Consider the following 27,248-nt stretch of genomic DNA (forward strand, 5'->3'; position numbering starts at 1 on the left):
CTTCCGCCTTTTTTCGTGACATTCTGCAACATTCTGGATGAAGGTGAGTAGTGTGGAAATGGCCTATATTGGCTTACCCATTGGAAAGGAATCCAAGATTCTGGTCAAATGACCAGTGTGATTCAAGTAGCATTGCTAGCCGAGTGCTGTTAACTGGTGGGAGGTGGATGGGTGGTGTTCCGACACCACAATATCACTTCCAGTGCTGCCCTGAAAATGATGTCATCATCTTGGCACAATGCTCTAGGATTCTCCCACCCCAGAAATGATGTTATGGCATCAGTATTGAAAATACGATGTCTTGTGTACAGAGAAGGCAGAAGACACAGAATACTTGCAGGGGGCAGCAAATCTGACAGATAGATAGCAAAATAAGATCTCTCCTTCTTCCTCTCTTCCATCCTTCTTGCATGTCTTCAGATTGGTATTCTTAGGCTATGAATGGTTATCTCATTATCAGAAGCAAACTGATCCCATTATCAGAAGCTACTGACTGCATCTACTCCCCGCTCCCCTCTCCACCTATATATCTAACCAGTTTCTTCTCACCCTCCATGCATCTGACGAAGAGAACTGTGATTCTCAAAAGCTTATGCTACAGTAAAGTTGGATAGTCTTAAAGGTGCTACTGGACTCTTTTCTAATTTTGCTGCTACAGACTAACATAGCTAACTCCTCTGGATCTATGAGGCTACTTCCTGCTTCTTCCTAAAACTCCCACTCTCTCTCCCAGTTTAGTAAGGTAGTTAGTATCTATTCTATTTCTCTGCATTCTATCAAAGCTGTAGTTCCTGAATAAACTCTCTTCATTCACTCCTTAATCAGACTCAGGATCATTGCTAAGATCTGCCAGAGTCTACCATCAGAAAGTCCTGTATCCCTCATCCCATTTCCCCACCTCTGCTCTAATGAACAGCAGCAGACAATCTGGGCCACTGGAAGGAGATCTCCCACTGTAGCAGGAGACCTGACAGCCTTACACTGAAGAAAGTATTCCTTTTCTTTCTGTGGTGAAGCAGGGCCTTTCCTCCCACTGGTAGATCCCGCTCTGCCTACCCCTCCCCGCCTCTGGCCAGGCACCTGAAGGAGCTGTCTCCCTTCCCTGTCTCCGGGTAGTTGCTGCCACCACTGTCCCTGTATGGGGTCCTGGTTAGGCGGGACAGCCTCCTAACCTCTCTTCTCTGCTCGTGGGCACAAGCGGTTGGGGGACTATGTGGAACAGAAGAGCTTTCTTCCTTCATAAATTCCAAAAAACATTTAACTTCTAACTATACACAGGCAAATATACAGTGAACGGAAGGAATAATAAAACAGAAACAGAAACCCCTACGCTATCTCCCTCATGCCCTAATCCAATGTTGTGTAGGGCAGGCCTGATCCTTTGATACCTGGGGTTACATTAGATCTACCTGTCCCCTCAGAGCCATCTCTCCCTCCGCTCTCCAGCCACCAACTGTCAACTCCCAACTCCCCTCCATCAACTGACTCGCTCTCCCTCCAATCACATTCCACTCCAGAACAGGCTCCTCCCCTCTGCAGCCCATAGCAAGTTAACTCCACAAACAGAATGGCGTTTCTTTACACTTTCTATAGCTAGGCTGCTTTCACAGAGATGTTTTGCTGCACTTTTTTTAAAGCATCCATACATTGTCTCTTAATTGTCCACTTTCCAGGATTTCCTCTGCTTTGCTCTGATCTTCCCCAAACCTTCTTTGCTCTGACGTTTTGTGAAAGAATGCAAACTACATGTGCCTGCATGTTATCTGCGTGGGAAACTGCACATTTTTAAAAGTCCTTTCCCTTCCAACAGCTCCTTGCAGCCACCATTTTCCCCACCACACCGCTGAATGGCTTTTTGTAGGTTTTTAAAAAAATAATCAAGTAATTGCTTTTGCACTATAGCTCGGTAACATTATAATGGCCTATTGACTTGTTCTACTTCTCCGCTTTTATGGTTAAAAAAAGTTGTTTTGCATGAAAAGTGGGATATTAAAAAGTTGTTTTGGATGAAAAGTAGAATATAAAAAAGTGTAACCCTCAAGAGCAAGTTGGTTTAGCCCAGTAAACCAGTCATAGAATCATAGAATCATAGAGTTGAAAGGGGCCATACAGACCATCTAGTCCAACCCCCTGCCCAGTGCAGGATCAACCTAAAGCATCTCTGACAAGTATTCATCCAGCCTCTTCTTGAAAACTGCCAGTGAGGGGGAGCTCACCACCTCCCTAGGCAGCTGATTCCACTTTTGAACTACCCTGACGGTGAAAAAGTTTTTCCTAAAGTCCAGCCAGTACCTTTGTGCATGTAGTTTAAGCCCATTGTTTCGGGTCCTACCCTCTGCTGCCAACTGGAACAGCTCCTTGCCCTCCTCCAAATGACAATCTTTCAAATACTTAAAGAGAGCAATCATGTCCCCCCTCAACCTCCTCTTCTCCAAACTAAACATTCCCAAGGCACTCAGCCTTTCCTCATAGGGCTCAGTCTCCAGACCCCTGATCATCCTCGTCGCTCTCCTCTGCACCCTCTCGATTTTGTCCACATCCTTTTTGAAGTGCACACAATACTCCAGGTGCGGCCTGACGAAGGCAGTACAGAGAGGGGATATGACCTCCTGCAATTTTGACGCTATGGCCCCTTTGATACAACCCAGGATTGAATTGGCTTTTTTTGCCACCGCATCACACTAACTGCTCATATTTAGTTTACAGTCAATGTATAGAGCTAACCAGCAGAGGAAAAGGCTGGTTGCTGGGGAGCTTGATAAGATTTTTTGGGTTCTTTTCACCTTGTATAAGGGCTATACTTTTCAAGTTGCAGACTGCAAACTGGCTACTGTATTGTCTAGTTTGTTGGATCTGAATACATTTGAAAGAGAAATAGATGAGAAGAATCCTGCACCATGGTGGACTTGAGAATCGGGACTTAACTCACAACAAAGTTTTGCAAGCAAGGATCAGTTGTTTACTGAACTGAGAGAATATCTGTTGCATTTCCTGTTCGTGGTTATATTTATTTGTTAGCTACATCAGTTTTGTTTCATTGTTCAGTATGGTCGAAAGGTTGAGTTAAAGACATTTCTTTTTCTTTTTAATCTATTTGTGTTGCGAGTTCTGTTCATGAGTTAGATGCATAGAACCCACTCAAAAAAGAGGTTATACTAGTGTAGTGTTGTATGCGCGGGGGACTTGTTTTGCACGAAGCAGCATCCACCCACGTGAGCCACCACTTTCAGCCTTAAGTGACAAAGTTTTCCACTTCAGGAAGTAGGCCGTTGTGTACCCACAGTGGCACACAAAGTGTGAACAGCCTCTTTCTCTTGGATTTTGTTCTCAGTGCTAGGACGTAGCCTTGGAGCATTTCACATGACAATAAGGAAGAATGCAGTTCTCATGCTGACGAGTAGCCCAACGTTAACCGACAAACATCCGGGATTAAAATGGAAGAACATTCAAGTTTGAAGATGTGTCTGAACAGGCTTCTAGCTATCTGTCAGTCTGACATCAGTGGTGTCATCTTAGAATCATAGGCTCATAGGGTTGGAAGGGACCTCCAGGGTAATCTAGTCGAACCCACAGCACAATACAGGAAATTCACAACTACATCCCCCCCCTTCACACACACACACAGTTGACCCCCTGCTCCATGCCCTGAAGACAGCAAAACACCATCAGGATCCCTAGCCAAACAGGCCAGGGTAAAATTGCTACCTGGCCCCAAGGAGGTGATTAGCATTACCCTGGGCATGTAAGAAATAAGCCACAAGAACTAAGCACTGATGTAACCCCTCCTGCCCTCCCTCTCATGATCTGCCCAAGTTCACAGAATCAGCATTGCTGTCAGATGGCCATCTAGCCTCTGTTTAAAAACCTCCAAAGAAGGAGAGCTCACCACCTCCTGAGGAAGCCTGTTCCAATGAAGGACCACTTGTGAGCTTGAGCCTTCGAAGACATGGGCAGTTACACAGTCTGTGAATACAAGATGGTGGGGGCAAGGAATTGCAAAGGGAGAGGAACTGGTAATTTTGGCGGCACCAACTCAAATCTCCCACCTGGTTCCTCAACCTTGTTGAGATTCTAGACCAGGGGTGGCCAAACTGTGGCTCGGGAGCCACATGTGGCTCTTCTATACATATTGTGTGGCTCCTGGAGGTCTCTGAGTGTCGCTGTGGCCATACATTTTAGTTTAGTTTAGTTTATTTCTCTCCCTTCCCTCCTTTTCCCCTTCCTTCCTCCTTTCTTTCCATGTCTTTCATATTTTCAATAAAAATGTTGGGGTTGCCAGGTCTGATTCAGAAAACACCTGGGGACTTTGGGGGTGAAGCCTAGCAAGGATGTGACATCACTTTTGTGATGTCACTTCCAAGTCAAAGATCAGGTGATGGCTCTTCCCAAGCTCCACCCCTTCCAATGATGTCACTTCCAGAATACTGCACCAAAAGCCCACCCCTTCCTGTGATGTCACTTTCAGGACACTCCCCCAAACTCGCCTCTTCATCTGAAGTCACTTCAATGCATCATGCCTTGTGGTTCTCAAACATCTGATGTTTATTCTATGTGGCTATTACATTAAGCAAGTTTGGCCACCTCTATTCTAGACACTTCTGGAGCTTTGAGAAAGGTCAAGGGGCTCCACAACCAAAAGGCTGCCTCGGGGTGCTGGAGCCAATCATGGAATGGCTGCTGTTAGAGGCAAGACCAATCACAAAATGGCTGCCATTACAAAATGCTGTGAAGGCCCAAGTCAAGTATTCCCTGAGAATGGGGGCAGCTATTTCTGAACGGGGGCTCCTTGCACATCCAAAGTCAATGCCTCCTGGGGTCTTTTGAAGCACCTGTACTCATAATGGCTGGTTCTCTACTTTGGGGAAGAGGTGGCAAGGGGAAGAAGAACTTCACGGGCCAGTTCAAATGGCTTCGTGGGCCATATATGGCCCACGGGCCGGAGGTTCCCCACCCTTGTATTAGAGTAATATCCTGCCCTCCTCGGAAGCAGCCTCAGGGAAGGTCACAACAACACTAAAATACAGGTATAATTTACATGAAAACAACTTACATTAAAACAATAAAACCATCAATGTCAATGGTCACAAAATAAAGAGGCATGTGCTGAATAAACCAAAAAGCAGCTGGCAGATTAAAATCATATCCAGGGCCAGGGCCATATTATTCATAAGGCTGACAAGGCTGAAGCCTAGGGGCCCCACAGGGACTAGGGGCCCATCAATTTTTTTTGCTGAGGCACTGTTACCTGTGCCTTAGGGCTCCAATGGTTAGAGGCACTTGGTACTCTGTGCCGTAGCAATATGTATACATATATATCCAGGGCTTTTTTTCTGGGAAAAGAGGTGGTGGAACTCAGGACCGCACAATGACGTCACTTTGGGTCAGCAGGAACAAGAGGGGAGTTTTTTTAAGTTTAAATTGTTCTCAGCAACGTGGAGGGCAATCTAAACTCCCCTCTGTCTGGAGATCGGGGGTGGGGCCACTGGCCATGTGACCATTTTCAGGAGGAGCCGGAACTCCGTTCCACAGCATTCCTGCTGAAAAAAGCCCTGTACATATCCATATATATATTCTCATAAGTATATTATATATATATTTATAATTACTTTAATGCCATATTTCTTATGGTTCCTTTTTTGTCTGTATCTCTATTCTAATATTCAGGCGAATGTAATAAAAGGTGGGAGCGTGGATATATGGCTATGTACTGTGGTCTAGTACCTCCTGTACCAGGGTCAGGCTGTCAGTTGTAGTGGGGTGAAAGATTGACGTGCTGGAGGGGTCCCAAAATACATGAAAGCCTAGGGGCCTGGGTATGGGTTAATACAGACCTGTCCAGGGCAGGGGTTGTGGTTTACCATAGAATTTCTGGCAAATCCTAGAGCTACCCAATGTCACTTCTGAGTTTTTCTCATAAGTGATATAGTGATGTCAGTGACATCGCATGCCCGACAATGGGTGTGAGCTCACCGAACACAGGACTCTGTACACACCGCCCAGGTCTGAGGTGAGTAAACTGTCTAGTACTCCCAATGACACTTGACTCAGCTTGCTCTAAGGCTATTTTAACTTCCTGTTCTGCTCCAGCACAGGCAGGGATTGTCAGGGAGTCTGGAAAGCTACCTTTATGATAAATGCATTCCGCTGTACCACGTGCGCTTCTCTCGACCGGCAACAACTTGACTTCTGTGGGTTAAGAACAGCTTTAACTGATCCCTGCAGACAGACCGAAAATTAAATCTGAGGCACTTTAAAATCCAAGCCAGTTTCCTAACTTGAAGAACACCTGCAGCAAGGAGCCCAAAGCTTCTGCCAAGTTACAACTTTTCCAGCGCAAATGCTCTCCAAGTGCTAAGTATGAGCGATCATTGCTTATTGTTATGGCCTCATTGTATCATCACCAGGCCTCAATTTAACAAATCATCATCTCTCCACTGTCATTTTTTCAGCAGCTGCACATGTGCTTGAGTTCCCTCCCCACCCTAGAAAAAAGAAACTTTCATTAAAACAGAAAACAATGGGGATGAATTATCTTGCGTGCTTCGAAGGCATGGGGGGTGGGCGTCTAGAATATTTTTTTTTCATGTATGGTAAATTGTGAAACTCCTACAGTTTAAAGTATCCTCAATCCTTTGTGCAAAATCTGCTGCAGAAATATTATTGCCCAGTACATTTGCACCTTTCCCTTCCTCCAAACTGGAGAACTATATAATAGGAAGACACACTTATTTGAAAATGAAAACAAGCAGAAAATAAGATATAGACTGACAAAAGACTTCAAGGAAGTATAGTCGATCCAGCTACAAGCTGGAGGCCTAAAGGGGTCACAAGAGAACAAACCATTGGGAATAGAGAAATACACACACGGTAATGCTCTACCAACACTGCTTCTCTCATCTGAGCGAAGCCTTTTGAAGGTGCCACCCTGCCAAAGGGTAAGATCAATAGTGGCCCATAAACATGCTTTCTCTTTAATATAACAGCCCGGACCTGGATAACCCAGGCAAGCCCAATCTCATCAGATCTCGGAAGCTAAGCAGGGTCGGCCTTGGTTAGTAATTGGCCTTGGTTAGTAATCGGATTAGGGCTGCCAGCCCCTCAGTGTGGCCGGGGGATCCTCTGCCCCCAGCCTCTTCCCCTTGCTGCCACTCACCTGGCTGGCATGGGGGAAAGGCCTGGGAAACAGGCCCAGGAGGCAAAAAGTCTCCCTGGCCATCTCATAGCAGGTGCGCTCCTTCTAGGCACTATAGGGTTGCCAGGTCTCCCTGTTCTCCCAGTAGGAGGTGGGGGACCCGATGCCTGCTTGCCTTGTTCAGGGAAGTGACATGATCACACAGGCCACGGCTGCCCCAGGAGTGCTCCTGTGCTCTGCAGGGGGGCTCAGTCAGGCCAGCTTCAGACCAAATCAGCCAGGATTGGGCCCGAATCAGGCCAGCTTCAGGCCAATTCGGCCCAGACTAGGCCCAAATGAGCCTGGAATAGGCTGCTGCAGAGTGCAGGGGAGCTCCCATGGTTCTGCAGTGGCCTGGTCCAGCCCAATTTGGCCCAATTTGGGCTCAAATTGGCCTGGATTGGGCTGCTGTGTGCTCCACCAATTCGGCCTCATTCGGGCCTGATCGGGGCCAATTCAGCCTCATTTGGGCCAAATTCAGACTGATTCAGGCCTGGATTTGGGCCCATGGGAGTGTGCGGCACCATCCTGGAGCTCGCCACACCACTCAGGAGCGCACCCCTGGGAGGCACATGCTGGCCAATTATCCTATATGATCAAGGGAATGAAATTGGAATGTTGGCATTGTAATAGAATAAAAGGCGACTGCTCACTTCTGGTGGGAATGTTCTAAAGTAACAGTCTTCTGGCAAATGATATTGGGAAAGGTGAAGGAGCTTTGCGATGCTGAGATAAATTTAAATGGGGAGATCCTATTTATGGGCATCTGGGGGAATAATAAAGTACAGGAAAACAGACAGCCCTTGTTAAAAGCCATGATTATAGCTGCCCATGCTGTAATAGCGTATGGGTGGAAAGATGCCTCTAAATGGACTTTGGAAAGATGGAATTGGTATTTATACGAATGGATCCAATCAGACATTCTATCGATACTAAAACAGGATAAGACATGGGAAAATAAGACGTTAATGATAAGGAAGAAATGGTCTAGATATATAAGATGGGTAAGACGAGGAGAGACCAACCAAATAATATTAACGAAACTCCAGAGAGTGTGCTCATGGTTAAAGATATAAAGTAGATGATTCTTATGGTCGTTCCTCTTGGGAGGGGGAGAAAAGGGGGAAAACAAGTCTGTATCGGATGTATGGATAGTTAAATTTATTCTATATGTATATGTACATGAAGTATAGATTGTATGTGGATATAATGCTTACATCAGTACAATAAAAAAGTAAATGGGGGTGGGGCTTGGAGGGTGGGCGCAGGGGATCCTCCACCCCCAATGGGGGACTGGCAACTCTTCCAGAAGTGACATCATTGTGCCCAGTGGAGGGCAAACTCCCACTCTTCACAGGGGCCCAGATTATCCAGAAGTAACCAAGGGTAGCTCTAGGAAATACTGTATGGTAAAGACAGAAGTTCTTACCATACTTCTTGGTAATTCTAGGAACTCTGTGATCAGAACTTCCAAGTAAATGAGGCCTTATTTTTCTTTTAATTTTTCTACCACTGAGAGAAGGAGAAAAGGCTTCCTAGAAATAATCACATGAGTGATAACAGCCAATTGGGGCTCATGCAAAGCTATGTAGCCAATCAGACTTAGCTAGATCACAAGGCAATGGCAGGTGTGCCTGGTCACCCAGGGGCCCAATGTAGGGGTCGTACAGTGGGGTAAATACCCCCTGCATGTCTGTGAAGTGCACATCCACTCCCACACCTGCACATGAAAATGGAAAATAACGTCATTTTCTGGCACGAGGCAGAATCTACATGTCACGCCGCAGGCTAGTCATTAAAAAAGACAGTGTTTGGGGGTGACTTTTAGTGAATCGCCCTCTGGCATGAGGATTCATTTTCCAGTGCAATGCAGAAGTGAACACATCCTTTGCATGTATGCCTCCCTTCACAGGTGCCTCCCCCCACCACGCAGGTAAGTGCGCAGGAGCTGGGGGCACAGAATTCCGCACTCCCAATGTGAGGGGCAGCAAGCCTATACTAAAGGCAAATGAAACCAATTCATAACGAAGGGAATATTTCCTGAATCAGTGAAGTTTTTCATACTCTTTTATAGCCATCACCCCGCCCCTCCCAAACTGCCAGAATGGGACAAATGTTTTCGTGTTGCTGAGAATTTTCACCAAAAGGAATGCACACACACCCCTGTCACAAACCTTTGACTAACTCAGGCTTGGGCTGACCTTTCTCTACTCTGAGGTAAAAGTTCTCCCCACCAAGCGTACGAAGCTGAATACTGGGCTGGGAATCCTTTAGTAGTGTGGTTGAGATTTAGCTTCAACTTTCTTTCTTGTCCCACCCTCCAGGAACACATAAGTGGTATGGTTTACCCAGCCAAGTCCAAGTAGGGGAAAGATAAGGGGTTTGGGCTTCCCTTAAACAGAAACCGGCACTCAAGGCTTGTGGCGATCCAAAAGGAAACAGAAAGTTTATTTACAAGTAGGTAAAATAAGAAAGCATGTAGGCAGGTGTTTAAAACTGAAGTAACTTAGAGGTTTATGAACTAAACACTTCACTGGTGTGAGGCATGAAACGCTTGGTATGGCTCTTACGTTGCTGGCTTCTATGAGAGATGTTGGTGTTATCAGACTTAAAAGTTGTTACAGTAAGCTCTTCTGAGGTGGTACTCCTTCACGTTAGGTGCTCCTATTTTTTTACTCACACACACATAGCATGACTTCCCCTTTTCTGCAGACCTTGGGGTACTCCACTGAGTTTCAAGATACTGGGCAGGCATTATAGTTATGCCCCAGCTCTAACCCTGTTCTTGTGGCCGAAGGGGAGACTCCTTTCTACCCACTTCCTTGGCCCATTACAATTCCCAGATCTCTTGTGTCTACACAGAAGTTAGTGCTGGCTTTCCTACTTTAGTCCAAGGACTACAAGTGCTTCATGAACGTAATGATTTTTCCCTAAAAGGTACACCTTCCCCTTCTTTCCTCACACAGAGGACGCTCTGGCCGACCCTCTCTGGTCAGAAGCCAGACTCCAACTCCTTTCACTCTTCAGTTTACTCCAACTCTCCACCCCTCCCTCTGGTAGCACCAGGGCTTTTTTTCAGGGGGAAGGCAGGGGGAACGGAGTTCCAGAACCGCTTGAAAATAGTCACATGGCTGGTGGCCCCGCCCCCTGATCTCCAGACAGAGGGGAGTTCTCTGTCTGGAGATCAGGGGGCGGGGCCACCAGCCATGTGACCATTTTCTCTTAGGGCAACCCACTGAGTTCCACCACCTCTTTTCCCAGAAAAAAAGCCCTGGGTAGCACCAACTGTCACTTCAACATTCCAACATCAACTGCCATTTCAGGCTAGCCACAAAGTGCGGGGCGGGGGGGGCATGTCAATCATCCTCCTCTCTTTACTGTCTGGCAATCCCAGCATTTGAAGCTGAGTCCATCACACACACCCCTTTAGGCTCAGCTGTAGTTCATGGTGTTACATCAGATAATGCCCGGGCCTTAACCTCTTACCCCTTGGCACTGAAAACAGGTTCAAAGGCTAAACCAGATTGAGCCCTCGATCAACCAAAGCCTTGCACCTGAATAAAAACTATATTCGATGTCTCTCATTTACCAACCTGTTACAGGAACATTTGATAAAACTACAGGTAAAATGGGATGGGGGACAGGCATACGTTTGAAAGTCAGCCTTCGAGGGAAGAGAGAATTTTGCCCTTTAATTGAGAAAAGTAGTTGGGAGAGATTATCACATCTCCTAAATGGCTAGAATCCTCCAGTGGTTAGATGGTCAGCTAGATGTACATTTCCATTTATTTTTAGAACCTTCCTTGCAAACCTGCAGTAATAAGATGCAAAGTACAGGAACTGGCAGCTGCTATAATCAGAGCTTTTAGAGATGGGAGAGCTCAGAGATGCTCAAACCCTGTTTCTATATTGCACCTCCCCTGCCGGTACAATGATGTAACATTGCCAAAACAAGATCTTTATTATAAAAATGGGGGTCATCTTGGAGAGAGAAAAAAATATCATTAGTTTTTTGTTTATATGAAGGACCGTTTTCTGTACAGGTAGAATGAAGCCAATTTCAGTTTCATTTAAATCGTCTGATTTATTTTAAGTTTTTGAGACTATCGTGAAATCTGTCGGCCAATTTGAGGATCATCAGAAGCAATCTAATGGAAATTTGACAGAGCTTTCCAAAATGTTAACCTCAGCTTTCCAAGCATCCAACACCTGGTGTGTGTCCATCAACACAGTCCAATTAACCCAGACCTCCCAATTTTTCTGAAAATCCTTTACTGCTAGCACCTATCTGAGCATTACTAGAAACCCAGGTTTGGCTGTTTCCACATGTCTTTAAAGGGACGGCCCACTCACTGAACGCTGGTGGCTTTTCCCCTTGACTTCAGACATCTCCGTTTTCAAAATCGTTACAGGCTGTTTGGCTTCCATTTTTTTCAGCGCCTTTTCTGAAACCACGCTTTCCGCGGTACCAGAAAAGGTGCCGAAAAAATGGAAGCCAAATATCCCGCAACCATTTTGCAAACAGAGACATCGCCAGCATTCCATGAGTGAGCTGACCCTATAAGGGCGTGTGAAAACGGCCTTTATTTATTTACTTCATTTATACTCCATCTTTTTCCTTGATGGGGACCCAAAGCAGCTGACATCATTGGGCCAAGCTACAAGTGACGAATGACACTTGAACGGCAAGTGTATTTCTCCCTGTTCACTTGCCCTCCACTCAATCCACTTGCTGTTCAAGTGTCATTCGTCATGTGTAGCTTGGCCCATTGTCTTCTACTCCATTTTACCCACATATCAACAAGGGGTTCAGCTGTTCATGTAACTAGCCCAAGGTAATTCAGGAAGCATCCATGGCAGAATGGGAATTTGAACTTGGCTCTTCCAGATCCTAGTCTGACACTCTGACCCCTACGCCACACATAACAGGCACACAACACAATATCTATTTCCATAGCTATCTTCTCCCATGGTAGCACCATAACAACAACAACAGCAACATTTGATTTATATACCACCCTTCAGGACAACTTAACACCCACTCAGAGCGGTTTACAAAGTGTGTTATTAATATCCTCACGAAAATCACCCTGTGAGGTGGATGGGACTGAGAGAGCTCTGAGAGAGCTGTGACTGATCCAAGGTTGCCCAGCTGGCTTCAAGTGGAGGAATGGGAATTTAAACCTGGCTCTCCGGATTAGAGTCCTGCCGCTCTTAACCACTACACCAAAGTTGCCTCTAGGACCTCACAGTATGAATCCTGGCTGCAGTATTCTGCATTCTGCTCCTTTTCTGGTGGAATATTATGGTGACCATTATGTTCTTAAAGATGTTCTGCTATATTTGTTCAAGGCTTACATCATAAGAGAATATACGAACACGGCTGTCTTGCAGTGGATAGATCTCCTCCTCCAGGTGCTTAAATAAAGCTCCGTTCTCTAAAGCAAATTCTATCAGAACAGCTATGCATATGGAAATTAAGCCTTCCCTTTTGGAGCCATTTCCCAGTTGTATGCATCAGAGGAGAGGTAGCTTTAGCATGTCTATAGGCTCCTCCACTACAATTTCCTTGTTCCCAATTATTGCCTCTTCTTGCTTCTCTGTAGATCTAATCTCCCTCTCTCCTATTATGGCTACTTTAGAGCATGGGGTCTTCAACCCTTCCCCAAATGGGATTCAACTTTAACCCAGGCAGCAGCATGAAACCCATTCAACTCAATGTGCACACCAACTTTGTTAGATGCTTATTTTCAAACGGGTTGTCCAGAATTGGATTTCTGCATCATTCCTTCCAATCTGCCCTAACCTGGATAGCTCAGGTGAGCCTGATCTCATCAGATCTCAGAAGCTAAGCAGGATTGGCTTTGGTTAGTAATTGCATGGGAGTCCTCCAAGGAAGACCAGGGCTGCAGAGGCAGGCAATGGCAAACCACCTCTGTTAGTCTCTTGTAGAGATGGGCACGGACAGCAATACGAACTTAAAAAAGCCATGAACAGCCCAATATGCTGTTTGCGAACAAGCTGTTCATGAGGCTGCATTCTAAATGAACAGGTGGTTGTTGCAAGCCTCGTTCGTCACTGTTCGTTGCTGTTCATCAAGCCAGACAGTCCGCCACCTGCAATCAATTCCCTTGGCAACTTAGGCAGGGATTGTCTGAACTCTGAACTCCTGCTGTGGCCCTGGAAACCCCAATCTAAGCCAAATTTAGCTTGATAGGCAGGTCTTCCTTTCAAATGTGGAGCTCCAAATTTGTTACAAGGGAGCAAAGTGCAGGGGGGAGGGGGGCTCCAGCTCTGACTTTGCAGACAGTGGAGAGATAGTTGCTGTTGGCATTTTGATAGAGGGAGTGCATTGGAGCTTGAATTTTCTTTGTGTGTGGTGGGATAGGGATCTACCCCTTCAAGTTCCAGGACAGCTGCCAGGCTCTGGGCCAAGCTATTATTTATTCTTGGTACCTTTCCTGCTGCCTGCTCAGGTAAGATTTCTGGGAGTGGTGCGGTAGGGATCTTGACTTGGATGATGGCTGGAGGACAGCCTGCTGGTCCCCACGAACAGCCAACCACGAACATGTTCGTGAAAAGGGCCATGTTCGTGGTTGTTCGTGAGTCCCTGTTCGTGGATGGCAACGAACAACGAACATCATGTTCGGGTTTTTTTTCCTTCTGTTCATGCCATCTCTAGTCTCTTGCCATGCAAACTTCAACTATGACTTGAGGGCAGGATTTCATTTTCCCCTCTTCAAATCTGGCTTCCTTCCCTTGCTATGTTCATGCTTTGGGCTCATGGCTCTGCGGAGTCATTGCAAACCTCTCAGTACAGAAATGCCAGTTACAGATTCCAGGAGCCTCCTCTGGCATTTGAACATCCTATTGACATTTGAGAACAAAAGTCAGACCCCGAAACATAACAAAATGCTGGGGTCTTTTTCCTCCCAGTGCTTGCATAAATTAGCAAGACGACCCGACGTTGTCATTTAGAGCTTACAGCTGTGTCGATGGGGAAATTTATATTAATGGCCAAGGTCTGCCAGTGTCGCATTGTCAAGGATGAGGAATCATTGCACCTGGAAAGAAGGCTTTTTTGTTGCAGATTACAAACTGCCGAACTGTTCCTAAAAGCCAGAAGGAAAATGTAACTATGCAGAATTCTTTGCATATTAAGATTGATTGTTTTTACAATCGTTGTTTTGACTGTTAAGAGAGCATCTACTCTCTTAGGGTTGCTGGCCTGGAGATCTTTCAGAAATCTGTTCTCCTGGAGAAAATGGTTGCTTTGTAGGATGGAATTTATGTAGAGTTATTATCTCTGGGCCTTGACCACTATGTTCCCCTTAGACTGTACTATTTTCCTGAGCCAGAGAAGGGACTTTTGGAGCTGTAATTCCAACCACGTACAATGGCATCCCTGAGAAAATGAAGCAGGCCCTATCTCTGACGGATTTCATGAAGTAGTTTTACTTGAGAGAGCCCTACGCTCTTGAGGGTGCCTTCTTGTGAAATTGGGTTGTTGTGAGTTAAGCCTGAGAATTTTTATATATCTTTCTATATAACTGAGTAAGCATGTTTCAGACAACTCACTTTATAACCTGATGCACCACCAGAGGGCGCTGCCATGGAGGAAAGCCTAGGCAAGGCACCATGTCCCTCCAGAAAATGTGCCATGGTGGGAAGCCCAGGCCGGGAGCAGGATGGAAGCAGGTGGAAATACCCACCTCCTGCTTTCACCTAGCTGGTATTGGGAGCGGAGTAGGTGGCAATGCCCTCTCCTCGCCAGAATTAGGAGAGGAGCAGGTGACAATGACCACCCCTCGCCTTAACCCAATTGGTATTAAGAATGGAGCAGGTGGCAATGACCACACCCCAACTTAACCCAGCTGGTATTAGGAGCAGAGCAGGTGGCAATGCCTAACCCCCGCCTTATCCCAGCTGGTATCAGCAGTGGAGCAGGTGAGAATGCCCACCCACCCGTTTGAACCAGTTGGGATCAGGAGCAGAGCAGTTAGCAATGCCCCCCCACCTTAACCCAGCTGGTATTAGGAGCAGAGAAGGTGTCAATGCCCACCCCCTGCCTTAACCCAGCTGGTATAAGGAGTGGAGCAGGTGGCAGTGCCCACTGCCCACCTTAACCCAGCTGGAATTAGAAGCAGAGCAGGTGGAATTTCCCCTCCCACCTTAACACAGCTGTTATTAGGAGCAGAGCAGGTGGCAATGCCACCCCCAACCATAACACAGTTGGTATTAGGAGTGGAGCACTTGGCAATGCCCACCCCCTTCACACAGCTGGGATCAGAAGCGGAGCAAGTGCCTTTGCCCACCCACTGCCTTAACCCAGCAGGTATTAGTAGCGGAGCAAGTGGCAATGCCTACCCCTCTTCATCCAGCTGGGATCAGGAGCAGATCAGATGGCAATGCCCATCCTCCTTCACTCGACATGGATCAGGAGTGAAGCAGGTGCCAATGTCCACCCTGTCCTCACCCTGCTGGAGTCAGGAGCCAAGCATGCAGCAGTACCTGCCCCCCCTTCAACCTGCCAGAATCAGGAGCAGAGCAAGTGGCAATGCCTGCACCCCCCCTCACCCAGCTGCGATCAGGAGCAGAGCAGGTAGTAAAGCTCGCCGCCCACCTTCACCTGTCAGGAAGGATCAGGCATGGAGCAGGAGGCAATGCCCGTTCCTCCCTTCACCCAGTGGGAAGCAGGTGGCAATGCCCACCCCCCCTTCACCCAGTTGGGATCAGGCTCGGAGCAGGTGGCAATGCCTGCCCCCGTTCAGTCAGTCGCAGAACAGGAGGCAATGCTCCCCTTTACCGGATATGGAGCAGGCATGGAGCAGGTAGCAAAGCCCACCACCCCTTCACATGGCCAAAATGAGGCAGATCTGGCGTGGAGTAGATGACAATGCCCACCCACCACCCTCCTTCATCATCTGTTATCAGTGATGGAGGAGGAGCGAATGCCTGCCTGCCCGTCCTCCCCTTTCTAGAGTTCGTTGTATTTTTTTCTCACAATGAGCTTTGTTCCTAGTGTGTGTGTATATATATATATGAGCCGCCCAGGGGCTTTCAGGGGAAAGGTGGGATAAAAATAGTTTCCAGAAATGAAACGTTGTTAATTACAAAACCATTGAAAATATTGTCATTTTGACTTTCACTTGAAAAGTAGCACATTCAGGGCTGACAAGTTATTCTCCCTCCTAACAAAAACCATTTCCCTAATGGAATATACAAGCAGTTTGACACTGTTTCAGGGTTGCCAACCTCCAGGTAGTGGCTGGAGATCTGGAATTACAGCTGATTTCCAGGTCACAGAGATCAGTCCCCCCCCCAAAGAAAATAGCTGCTGTGGAGCTGCTGTGGAGGGTGGACTTTATGGCATTATAGCCTGCTGAGACCCTGTACTCTCTAAACCCTGTCATCCCCAGATCCACCCTTAAAATCTCCAGGAATTTCCCTACCTGGAGCTGGCAACCCTATGTTCAATGCCCTTTGGGCCCCTCCCAACCCAGACACTGCTTCTTCTCTACACCCCTTTTCTCTACCCCATTCCCCACCCCTTTTCTCCCATATTCTGGCCCCATTTGCTCATACTGCTTAATCCAATTGGCTGTGGAAAGGCCTATGCCATGCTGCCATTCTCATATCAGGTGGCGCACTTTGACAACATTGTCACCAATGCCAATAAGAACGCAACATTGGTACAGATCAATTAAGCCACCAACAGCAGAGGGGGCAGAGAAGCAGTGCGAATAATGAGGTTGGAATGACACAGATGTGTTTGCAGTAAACAAAAAATCACTGGAAATGACTGAGGCTTTCACTCACCAAATGAGCATACAACAAGGAGAGTAGAGTCTGAGCAGGCCTACTCCAGAGAAGCACACAATATATATATTTTTTAAAATGTCTGCACGTTATGAACCGGTGAGCTGAATACAGCCCGGCACAGGTGTTTATTTTTAATTTAATTTTATTTGCTTGCTTTATACCCTGTCTTTCTACCCAGTGGTGTCCCAAAGTGGCTTAAATTGTTCTTTTCTTCTCCACTGTATCCTCACAACAACTTTACGAGATGGGCTAGGCTGAGTGTGTATGTCTGGCCCAAGCAAGCTTTTACAGCAGAGTGGAGATTCGAACCTGAGACTCCCAGATCCTAGTCTGACACTCTTAACCACTCCCCCATGTCGGCTTTCTGTACTGTGGCCCACAAGATGCTTGAAAGCATTCCTCTCGTTTTGTATATTCAGGCAGGCAACACACACAGGGAGTTTACTCTAGGTGGAAATACACAGTACCTTGGGACATTCAAGTGAACCTCATTTCACATGTCTCCCCTCCAACTTTTCATGCACTCATTTGCACAGTGACATCAATTTGCTCTGCATGAATGCATTCACACATTCAATATCAGTTCCTCCTCAACTGCTAAAAGTATCCCAGTTTTCCCCACCTCCATTCATTGAAATGTAGATCTTGACTCTCACACCTTAAAGAAATGCAAATTGACAAGTTAAAGGAGACTACAGTACTTGTTCTCGCAGGGATCTGCCTTCCGGACACACTTGTAGATGCAATCACACAAAGAGAGCGCCTGCCGAAGCAGCATGCACGTGCGCCAAGCAAGAACAGCCTGCACATGAATTGAGGACCACACGTAAAATCCTGCACTTGAGCGTCCCCAGGAAATTTGCAACATGTATTTCCACTCTGAGGCCCAACCTTAGCTCTAGGGTTGCCAACTCCAGGTTGGGCGATTCCTGGAGATTTGGGGGGTAGAACCTAAAAAAGGCAAAGTTTGGGGAGGGGAGGGACCTCAGGTATCATGCCATACAGTCTAACACCTAAAGCAGCCATTTTCTCCTGGGGAACTGATCTTTGTGGCCTGGAGATCAGCTGTAATTTCAGGAGATCTCCAGCCTCCACCTGGAGGTAGGCAACCCTAGCTGGTGCAGTGGCCCATAAATTCGGCAGACCTCACCTAACAGTTGATAAGCGGAGAGGTTTAGATATGAAATGCCGTTGTCTGTACTTAGATTTGTTTGCAGTTGGAAATGAAGAGGATTTCCCCAGACAGAAGGGATTTCTATTCAAGGCACTTGATTTTCTCTCCTTCTGCCACAGCTCAAAATGCTGCTTCTGGGAGAAACATGAGGAAGAGTCTGAGGAAGTGGAGTGGGGAGTCCACTCCACCGCCACCACCACTATTTGGAGCAGTGGTGGGCAATGGGAGTTCAGTTCAGGGAATCCACTGCCCCCACCCAGAGGCTTGGGAGCCCTATCAAGTACAAATTCAGGTTCCAGAAGACCAGACTGTTAAGCACCCTATGATGGTAATCCCTTCCAAACTCCGGACGCCGATGACTTTCTTGCGCAGCAAGAAGACACAGCATCCAGATCTGTGTCATGAACCAAGCAATGCTTTTTAACAAGCGTGGACAAAAATAGCTTACAATACTGCATTATTCCAGACGGCTGCTCTGAAAAAAACAGATCCAATTCAGAGTTTTCATTTCCTTCTTTGCATTAGCTTAAGGAGCGAGAGTACCTATGGAAACCAGATTAAGGTCACTATTTCAGCCTCAGTTGGCTTCCATTCTTTCTTTTGGATTAAATGGAGCTGCCTTTAGCAATGCGAGGGTATTTCACCCTGTTCTAAACTTGACAGCCCGCTTTAAAACACTCCCTGTTCATTTCCTGCTCCGCTTTCTCAGTGTCTCGTTCCGATCTTTTGCATCACAGATTTTGCCGTCGTATTGCAACTGATGGGACAACTTTCACCATTATGGGAAAACAAAATGTTTCTCCTGTACGTTGCAAGGCAAATGACCATCAAGCCTGGATTTCTTTTCGCTGCCCAACGTTTTATGTCAGGGAATGATAATCAGAATAGAAAAGCCAAGGTGTTGCAGGGAATGGTTTGCAATGCCTGTGATAATGTGTTAGCCTTTATTTTTTAACAAATAAATCAACACACACTGCCCCAAGGGGGCTATGAAATATTGGAGAGAGACTCATGTGTTGGGAGTAGAGAAGGGCACGAACCGGGAAAAAACCGAACCATGTGGTTCATGGTCCGTCAAATTTCACGAACCCCGAACTTTCACAAACCTGCCCCTGGTTCGCAAACCGGTTTGTTTGGTTCGTGAAAACATCACATCCAGGTCAGATAATCATCACTTCCGGGTCAGCAGAAGGTCACTTCCGGACCGGCAGAAGTTCACTACTGGGTCAGCAGAAGGTCTGCAGGGAGTCCATCCCCGGTTGCCTAGGAAATGGATTGATTGGCACTAGACTGTCTGCAGTGATGAACCAAAAAATGAACCAAATGAACCAGCCTAAAAGTTTGTGGCGGTTTGTCAGAAATGGGATCTGATGAACCATGGTTCACAAACCACAAACCGGCCTATTTTGTGCTTATTTTGGTTCATATTTCAGTTCGTGCCCATTTCTAGTTGGGAGATGGGTGGAGAAGCTCCACTCGCTGGATGTGAGCCCTTATAGAGCCGTCGTCTTTGCCATACTTTGGAAGGATTTGCAGCTAGTGTGCATGTGTAGAAAGCAGGGGTGGCATGCCTAGTGCTTCCCTAGTGCAGAGGCTGAAAGGAGCAGCAGGACAGCATGGTGAGGCAGTGGTGGAAAGGATCCTTCTTTGGCTCCAACCCTGGGTTTATTCCTCAGTATGGTACACTTTAGAGTTGCCAGGCACAGCCAGGTAACTAGCAAGAGATGGGAGAAATGGGAATTTACAGGGTTTGGGGAGAGGAGAGATCGGTTTCCCAAGAACAATGATGTCACTTTCAGTGCGATCTGGAAGTGAAGTCATTACACTGAGGGGAGGGGTGACTGTCTAGCATCTCCCCAAACTCTGTGGTTAATCATAGAGTTTTGACTGAATACTAGATTATCATCTGCCATGATGTTGTCATTTCCTGGTTGTGCCAAATGCAATGTCATCATGCTGGGGGCACCAATCATGCCCCCCATTTTGTCTGAACATTTCTTCTCATTGCCTAGCTGAGCAGTGGCAGGCAATGGGAGCTGGGGGGAAGAGATGTCCCACCCCCAGCAGGAGGTTGGCAACCTTAGTACACTTCCAGGCGTTCCACCTATGTTTTATGCCCTCATTTCTCTTGGTCTCCTCTGTCTTGGCATTGGCGCCAGTCAGACTGTAACTCTGGCTCCCCCTCTTCCTATCATATGACTGATGTCACATCCTTGCACAAAGGTGTGGTTCGAGTCTAGAAAGTCTGAAGATCACTACAGCATGCCATACTGGTTCTTGAGCATGGTGAGCACTGCTTCTATTAGGGGAGATGCAGATTTTCCAGCTACACATTATCTCACCTGTATAGTCCACAGTGAGAAAGCAGGTAGATGGCAGAATGGCGTGGCAGAGCAGAGGTGAAAATCCATGCTACTATATGGGTTGGGGCTACGGCTCAGTGGTAGAGAATCTGCTCGGCATACAGAAAGAAACTATTTGTAACATAGGGAAAAATACAGAAAATTATAGCGGGAACATTAGCAGCAGGTTAAACACTGCCCACAGCTGAAAAGTTCTTGCTAGTAGCAAACCTTGTATTGCAATAGTAGTATTTTGCAAAAGATGAGTACGATACGGCTTGGAACACACAGGGCCGTTCAATGGACCAGTGTGGGCCAGCAGTATAGACAGCCTTTAGAGAGGAAGGAGCTATGGCTCAATGGAAGAGCATCCGCTTGGCATGCAGAAAGTCATAAATTCAATCCCCAACAGTTTGGAGAGCCAGTTTGGTGTTGAGGTTAAGAGCGGCAGGACTTTAATCTGGAAAACTGGGTTTGATTCCCCGCTCTTTTGCTTGAAGCCAGCTGGGCGAATCTGACGAAGACAGCTGTGGTTCTCGAAAGCTTATGTTACAATAAAGTTGGTTAGTCTTAAAGGTGCTACTGGACTCTTCACTATTTTTCCACCTTATAGAGTGATTCTCGTGCGGATAATAATAACACAGTCTGTAAACCACTCTGAGTGGATGTTAAGTTGTCCTGAAGGGCGATATAAAAATCAATGGTTGTTGTTGTTGTTGTTGTTATCAACATCTCAGCTTAAAAGGATCAGGTAGTAGGAGATATGAAAGACCTCTGCATGAGGCCCTGGGGAGCGGCTGCCAGTCAGAGCAGACAATGCTGACCTTAAGGCACCTTATATGGCCTTCAGGATAAGGCATGCCTTTCATGTTTTCAAGATTTAGTCGTCCTATAAAGAAAAGAGCATATATTCCGAAGAGTTAGTGCTGACATGCAATTCACACTCCTCTTTATCTACTGCAGAATTATTCAGCCTCATTTTGGCTGGTAGCTACAAGCACAGAGTTATAGAAAAGGCTTTTCCTTTGTGGAGGCTGATGTTTGGTCTCACACACAGTGCAACCCGAAACAGAGTTGACTTTAATGGGTTTCGAAAAGTTTAACTTGGTTTAAGATTGCGCTGTAAGGTTCCGACTCAGTAGGCTTGCCAAGTGCCTGGAGAAAAGGAAAGTGTTCTGAGGTTTATGGGATTTTATTTACCAGATGATATTATTTATCATGAGACGCTTTAGCTGTCCATTTCTACACATTAAGCCGATATTCAAGGGACTGGATATTTTTCTCCAGGCCTGTTGGCAACTCTGCTTGTGACCCTTAACTGGATTTTGAAAAATCTTTGGACAGATTCATCTATGAATATAAATCCTTTTGCCTCCCCACCCCCCCAAAAAACCTTTTAAATTTCAAGCCTCCCTTGTAGCACTATTAAGCTACTGCTAGGCTTTCTGGTGGGTGGTTTACAGTGGCATCTTAAACAGAGTTACACCCTTCTAAACCCGCTGATTTCAGTGGATTGAGTAGAGTTTGACTCAGCATAGGATTGCACTGCGAAGTTCCAAATATGGCAGATCATAGGCAAACAGCAGGGCTTTTTTTCAGCAGGAACGCGGTGGAACGGAGTTCCGGCATCTCTTGAAAATGGTCACATGGCCGGTGGCCCCTCCCCCTGATCTCCAGACAGAGGCGAGTTTAGATTGGCAATCTAAACTCCCCTCTGTCTGGAGATCAGGGGGAGGGGCCACCGGCCATGTGACCATTTTCGCCAAGGGCGATTTAAACTTTAAAAAACTCCCCCCTCATTCCAGCTGACCCCAAGTGACATCATTGTGCGGTCCTGACTGAGTTCCACCACCTCTTTTCCCAGAAAAAAAGCCCTGAGTAACAGTGACAGAGACACATCCGAAATAATTGCACTGGGCTGCTGTAGCATAACGGCTAAGTGGTTGGGCTGTGAATCAGCACTCTGCTGGTTCGAATCGCACTACTGCCATGAGCTCAGCAGGTGGCCTTGGGTAAACCGCTCCTCTCAGCCCCAGGTGCCCACCTGTATTGTGAGGATAATAACACGAACTTTTTTTCCTGTTCTGATTGTGGCACCGATCTGTCCAGAAGGGCAGTATATAAGCATAGTGTTGTTGTGGTTTTTATTATTAATGTTTTAACGAGTGCCTTTCTTTGCTTTAGCTGCATTGTAATTGTATATATCCTTACCTAGCACAACTCCTCACCCACCCACCCCCAAAATGAATATGAATAAATACATGTCATAGAACGCTGGATGATCCTCTCTCTTAGGCTGGCATCGGGATTTATGCAAATTATACTACTTTGTATAATTTATTCTGAGAGCAGGAGGATTTGGATAATGTTCCATCCATTCTTGCCTTATGTTTGGTGTCCACTTTAGTCTTGTCACCCCCTTGGGATATCTAGATGTAGTCTGGATGGAGGGTTTAAAAAAATCAGAATTTTGCAGCAAGGAAAGATGAATTCTTGAGTTGTATAAATTATGTATATGAATTATATTTTACATATTTTGCTAGTTACGGAGAAGGGCTGAAAGCTATGCCTAGCACTGAAACCTTGCCCGGCAGAAATCACATTCGGCCCTCCCTGCACTTCTGAGATGTCTTGCTTTTTATTTGGACTTTTGTTTTAATCAAGTGCTTGTAAACCATCTAGAGTCTACGCTGGGAAAGGAAGGGCATATATTTTATTTTCTTTATTTTACTTGCGTTATTTATAGTCCACCTTTCTCACTGAGACAGAAGGCAGATTACACAGTATAAAACAATACGATCAATGGCTGGAACATTTAATAAAAAATACAATCGGGTATAGATTGTAGAAATGTGAAAACAAGCTGAAATCCAATGCAGAGCTGAAACAATGCTGAAAGAAAACATAAGCAATTTAATGTGGCATATTAAAAAGTGCAGAAACTACCCAGTACGGGCATATTTGCAGCAACAGAGGGTACACAGTAGTACAGTCTACAGACCCTGTCCCTTTTCCAAAACATCTCTCTGAACCATTTCCTAACATCACAGTCCTATTACTGGTATAGAAAAGCCCTCCTGAATAATTCAGTTTTGCATGGTCTGTGGAAAGCCAGGGCAGTGGGAGCTTTTCTGACCTCTTCAGGCAGACCATTCCATAAGGTTAGAGCTGCCACAGAGAATGTACATGTATAAAGATTTTAAATAAATTCTCGACATATTGACACACTTCTTTTCAAGCCTATTTTTCCAGAAGCATGAGGTCTGCTCTAGCCACTTGCGTTAATATATGAAAATTCTCAAAAGTTCTGAATTCCATGTACAGTTCCATTGCCGAATGTTCGCTATAACATTACTGGCTCTGTAGAAATCGAGAGCACAGACCGATTTTGACCACTGCCCCATTTGGAGGCAAAGTGTCATTTGTTCCTCCATAGAGCTTTTGGTCCATATCCAAGACACTGCAATGAGTGATATGTTTTGTAACTGTCTCTCTTGTATACACCAGAGCTCTAAGGTTGCAAGAAGAACATATTTCCTTTTCCTTCTGTCTGTGATTGGCCTCGGAGAGGTGAAGTGTGCAATGCAGTTCAGCACTTTTGATTCTATCCAGTAGAGGGCAACCACGGACACGTTCACCAGAAAGGTCAATCAAAATAAATAATAGCAATTATCCTATGGCGGAAAGCTATGGTTACTGGAGGCATCCATTTAGAAACACTCTGGTCATGTGCAATAAATATATCACTGGAAGGCAAGAAGAAAGAATTCCAAATTATTTTGTCACTAAACTATTCCATAGGCCCTTGAAGAGCCAAAATTGCTCAAGTCCCCACGTCAAGTTGTTATGTTTTGGAGATTTTATTAGCTTCTCTTTAGCTTCTTTTTAAAAGTTCTGTCAGAAAACGTTGATCTTCTTTTGCTGGGCTCAGCAAAGATTTCAAGTATGTCTGACAATCAGGAATTGCTCTGATTTAAGCCCTCCTTGGAAGTTCTTCATTATACTTTCACAACGGCCTTAGTTCTCCGCTGTGGCCTTCCGGATTTCTCTGCAACTCCATACACTCAACGTGTCGCTATTGACCTTGTTTCTTTTAAGGCCTGGACCGAGTAAATCACTGGCCCTCTTTAGAAAGGGTTGCCAGGTCTCCGCCCCATTTCTAAACCATGGGTAGGGGCAAGGGAACCACAGGCACTTACCTGCCTTTAAAAATTTGCCCTCACACTACTAGTTGCTTCCAGGTCGCACCTAGAATGATGTCATCACTTGGGGAGGCAGGGGCATGCACCCACTTTATGTGTGTGCCCACCAGCCCACCTCCTCCATTGTCAGACATCTTCCCCTCCCACCAACCATGTTAGCAATGGAAGGGGGCAGAGGGTGACTGGGGTGAGGGGACCCCCACCATGGCTGAGGACCTGGCTTCCCTGTCTCTATGGAAAGCCTTTATATATATATATACATAAATTAGCAGACCAATATGCGCTCGTTTTCTTTCTTTTTTAATTTTTTTTTTAGTTTGAAATAATTTTATAATTTTTAACACCAAACACAACAAAGACAGGTACTTTGAACCATAGATAGCTGATTTAACTATAAACCACAATAAATTCAAAGAGGTTTCATCTTCACAGGTGATGACCACGTTGTGTAGTATATAAGTGGGGATCAACTTGTCCGCAGTGCCAGATGTTTCTTAAAGGTTGGAGGGGTCAAAAGAGTAGACGAGTCTCAGTTCCAGTCCACACGACGTCAAATAGTCGAGAACCAGCAACCAGTCCTCCCAGAAATTAGACTGTAAGTTTGTCGAGTCCATTAACTTAAGTCTGTATGAAATTTTTTCCATATTTTTTTATGCGCTCATTTTCTTTTCAACCCGTCCATAATTGCCTCCCCGGCTTGTAAATGTTGCTTTTTTGAGTTGCTGCCCTCCTTTTATGATTATAGAAAATAAGAGGGAGGGGAAGAGAAAAAATGAACCAAATGGGAAATCTCTCACATGGGAAAATTATGGCTACCAAGGCTCAAATTAACTCAAGAACCGTATATTTAAAGCCTCACCCCTCCCCAAATCCAGAATCAGAGTAATATTTTTACACACTTTTAGTCCAGCCCTTTAAGCACAGAGAAAGTGGCAGCCATTTTTCTGTTAGTAAAAGGGGAAGGCCTAAACAAAAATGGTTGAGGTGGGTGTTTCATAATGAAACTTTGCTACAGTTGCAACTTCTCTCTTAATGTGTGTGGGGAGGTGGGGTGGAATATTGGCTCTCAGCATTTCCTTTGACTTTTGAGAAACTGAAGTTTGCTGTATAGAGAAAAGGCTGGAGCTTTCATCTCCTGTATCCTTGCCCCTCCCCGCAACCAAATTTTGCGACATTCTTGGAGATTTTGAGGTGGCCTGAGGATGGAGGGAGCCCAGCAGGGATGTGATACCATGGAGTCCACCCTTCAAAGCAGCCATTTTCTCCAGGGGAACCAATTATCTGTGATTCTGGGAGAACTCCAGGCCCACTTTGAGGTTGGTAACCACATTCAGCATGCGATTCTATACATGCTTGAGAATGAATCGTACTGAATATAATAGAACTGATTTCTAAGCAGGTATGACATTCCCACATCCTTAAACCACAGAAATGGCACTAGAGGCATTTTTAAACTTCCAAAAACAACTAATTGGTTTATTTACATTAGAGGGGGGGAAGTCAGGTGAACTCTGGGGTTGAAAATTTCTGAGGTAACACTCAGGGCCAAGCTACACATGACGAATGACACTTGCATGGCAAGTGTATTTCTCCCTGTTCACTTGCCCTCCACTCAATCCACTTGCTGTTCAAGTGTCATTCGTCATGTGTAGCTTGGCCCTAAGGTATCACTGAGGTAAAAAAATTCTGATGTATCACTGAGGTAAAATTCAGAATATGCACTGACTAAGGTTCTTATACTCTTCACTGATACTTAAGGCTTCTGTTTTGAGGCTTTGGTTCCCTTGTTTTCCCCGCAAGCACTTGAGTATACTTTCTCTTTAGTATTCTCTTTCTCTCCTGGGGTTAGGAAGGCTTGTATCCACTTTCTAGTACCCCAAGCACCTTCTCCTCACACGCTAGTGCTTTTCTTCTGTCCTTAACTGAATCTGAAGGTCTCCACAGGCAGTTTCCAACCACACCCAACCAGGGATATCTCCACTCTCCAGAGCTACCGCCCTGCTTGACTGGGTAGGGAAAATCTCCTCTCCTTAGAAGATCTATCCCATTTCTTTGGCCTAAATGGGAGTCTGCATCTACTTCCAAACCTCCTTGCCAACTTTCCCACAGTTCTCCTGTTGGTGGTAAACTGCTTTCCCTCAGGACTCTATCAGTCAACTCTCCATACTAGATCTCTCTCTCTCTCTCTCTCTCTCTCTCCTTGCTAGGACTGAAAAAAGACTCTCCTCGTTCCAGCCCAGACTTCCCAATCCAAAGCCTTGGAGTACCCTTCCACTCCAAGCTCTCTGATTCTAAGAGGGCTTAACCCTTAACAGCCCTGCAAGTCTGTGTGTACAACCTTTCTAGGCTTCTCTGAGAGCCAAACTACAAGTGACACCTAACACTAGTTGGATACTTGTCAGCTTCCCTCAAGTTTTGATGGGAAATGTAGACATCCTGGTCTTGTAGCTTGGCTCTCCAACTGCTGTCCAATGGACTTTTCAACTGTCACTTCTCCAACATTCCACCAAGCTGCCTACATTTCCCATCAAAACTTG

Source organism: Eublepharis macularius, chromosome 3 (assembly GCF_028583425.1).
Source record: "Eublepharis macularius isolate TG4126 chromosome 3, MPM_Emac_v1.0, whole genome shotgun sequence".
NCBI classification, from domain to species: Eukaryota; Metazoa; Chordata; class Lepidosauria; order Squamata; family Eublepharidae; genus Eublepharis; species Eublepharis macularius.